The following is a 2,903-nucleotide window of genomic DNA, read 5'->3' on the forward strand; positions in this document are numbered from 1 at the left end:
TAACAGAGACGTTTAATCAACGTTGAAACAACGTTACTTTCCCGTGTTGAAATAACGTTGGATTTGGGTTAAAAATGAAAGTTGGATCAACGTTTAAATACCGACGTTGAATCAACGTCAATGTTTCAACGTTGTTTCAACTTTCAGTTTCTACCTAACAGAGACGTTTAATCAACGTTGAAACAACGTTACTTTCCCGTGTTGAAACAACGTTGAATTTGGGTTGAAAATGAAAGTTGGATCAACGTTTAAATACAGACGTTGAATCAACGTCAATGTTTCAACGTTGATTCAACTTTCAGTTTCTACCTAACAGAGACGTTTAATCAACGTTGAAACAACGTTACTTTCCCGTGTTGCAACAACGTTGGATTTGGGTTGAAAATGAAAGTTGGATCAACGTTTAAATACCGACGTTGAATCAACGTCAATGTTTCAACGTTGATTCAACTTTCAGTTTCTACCTAACAGAGACGTTTAATCAACGTTGAAACAACGTTACTTTTCCGTGTTGAAATAACGTTGGATTTGGGTTGAAAATGAAAGTTGGATCAACGTTTAAATACCGACGTTGAATCGACGTTGATTCAACTTTCAGTTTCTACCTAACAGAGAGAGACGTTTAATCAACGTTGAAACAACGTTACTTTCCCGTGTTGAAATAACGTTGGATTTGGGTTGAAAATGAAAGTTGGATCAACGTTTAAATACCGACGTTGAATCAACGTCAATGTTTCAACGTTGATTCAACTTTCAGTTTCTACCTAACAGAGACGTTTAATCAACGTTGAAACAACGTTACTTTCCCGTGTAGAAACAACGTTGAATTTGGGTTGAAAATGAAAGTTGGATCAACGTTTAAATACAGACGATGAATCAACGTCAATGTTTCAACGTTGATTCAACTTTCAGTTTCAACCTAAGATCAACCAACCAATTATCAACGTAATATCAACCAATATATCAATATAATTAAAGACAACAAAACATAGTGCATATATAGCTCCAGGCTGAATCCTGTTAATGCGAAATTAAAATTAAGTACAAAGAAAATGGAGAATGTCAATCAATATAATCATTTATTTAGCCTGTGATGCCCATCCTATTCCTCCCTTCCGTCCAGGGGCATATTTCAGTTTATTTTTCATGGCATCATGGACGATCGTTTCGGTCCCCTTCTGGGTATCCAAGACACTAGCTGTAAACAGGCAAAAAGAATACAAATTAATTAAGGGTGCATGTGATTTACCCCAATCAAGTTAATGTAATCATTAAACACACACACAAACTCACCTGTGACTAAATCGAGCAGGTTCGTCTCGGCAAAGCTATTTTTTTTCCCCCTCTCCCCTTCATGTTCGGATTGGACATTAACTCATTTGTCATGAGCCTGAAATTGAACACGCAAGTCATACATGCAGGCCAAAAAGTACGGAATTTTGCATTATTATAATTCCCGATCTAGCACTCATAGATTAGAATTTGGGTCTTACATCGCCTATTTTTAATACATATAAAGAGAAAGAGGAAAATACCTGTCCATGATGGTGCTTAAACAGCTCTTTAAGTCATATCCACCAATCTTTGAGAGCCTGGCTGTCTGCAAATATACAAGAGAATGTGTTTAGCATACACTGGGGGAAGGGGCTGGCAAACACATACATACATTCAAGTATAGGGCCTGTTTTATCTACACCTGTTTTATCTACACGATTTCATAACCTGAAATTTCTATCTAAATACAATAATATTTCCGATGTAAAAACAGCTACACAATTATAATGTTATAATTACTTACCAGCAAATCTTTCTTGCTTGGTTGAGTTTTTAATCAACTCGTCAAGGTCGAGTAGTTCCTCCACTGTCTCCAATTTCTGCACATGGAAGGACAGTTTTATCAAAAACTTATCCTTTTTGGTATCATATGTATCATAGCAAGTGTACTGTGTCCTTCCATATGCATAAACTGAAATCATTGGTACATTGCCTTGCATTAATGTTCTGCTTTTCAATTACCGGTAATGGTACATGTACATAGACTTAGGGGCGGACCAGGATGAAACGTGGGGGAGGGTATGTTTTTTTTGGGAAAAAAAGAGATTGTTTAGCAAAAACTAGGGCTGGGCAACGATTAAAAATGTTAATCGAAGTTAATCGCACTATTTCTATGATTAATCGCGATTAACTGCATTGTATACGCAAAGCCCAATAATGAATTCAAAAGTAGTGTGTAGTGCACCTTTATTGGAATATTCTCCCACATGAACAAAAGCGCCAAAACATTTGTTGTGCAAACACAATTTAAATCAGTCCTTGTTAAACAGTAGCAGTTAAATAGCATATTTTATGAAAATCAACTCAAAAAATGTAAATACAAACATTTAAGCTTATTGCCACTGCCAGGGTATTTAAGTTATCCTGTTTGTTATGGAAAATAAATATAATCTACATACAAATCTCTGAGCCACAATCATAACATCTGAACAGGCAATTTCTGAGGTAACAGCAGAAACATTTTTTTTATCAGGGATCTTATGTTTAAAAAACCTATATTATAGGAAGTGGGCTGTTTTAGGGAATTTTTGATCAAATTATCCGTAGTAGCAATATTAATAATGTTGTGTTTATTCTGCGTAGTGCACTTAAAATAATTATGACCATATCTAGGAATTGATATGATGGGAATTTTCCGATTGTTTGCTTGGTGCTTTGATAAACTGAACGCATATACATGGTACTATATTGTGATGTTATGAGCCAGGGAAAAAAAGAACTACCCTACCCAGCATGCAACAGGAGTGACGAGCATGCGCGGTAGCCCGGTATAGGTTGTGTCGCCATGACGGCATCTTGTATGTTGTGATATGCACGCTCTGAAAGCAAACGTTAAGAACTCAGCCAAC

The 2,903-nt window shown here is 36.2% G+C and overlaps 1 long non-coding RNA gene across 1 annotated transcript in view; it reads right to left on the reverse strand.

Moving 5' to 3' along the window:
• Nucleotides 1-1,065: 1,065 nt before the first annotated feature.
• The window catches only part of LOC133539102 (uncharacterized), a 3,775-nt gene continuing 1,937 nt past the window's right edge, over nucleotides 1,066-2,903 (reverse strand). The window contains exons 2-5 of the long non-coding RNA XR_009803184.1: nucleotides 1,799-1,874; nucleotides 1,536-1,600; nucleotides 1,294-1,390; nucleotides 1,066-1,198 (exon numbers count right to left, since the gene is read on the reverse strand). This is a non-coding gene — a long non-coding RNA (uncharacterized LOC133539102). The remainder of the gene's footprint in view (nucleotides 1,199-1,293; nucleotides 1,391-1,535; nucleotides 1,601-1,798; nucleotides 1,875-2,903) is intronic.

Source organism: Nerophis ophidion, linkage group LG20, assembly GCF_033978795.1.
Source record: "Nerophis ophidion isolate RoL-2023_Sa linkage group LG20, RoL_Noph_v1.0, whole genome shotgun sequence".
NCBI lineage: Eukaryota > Metazoa > Chordata > Actinopteri > Syngnathiformes > Syngnathidae > Nerophis > Nerophis ophidion.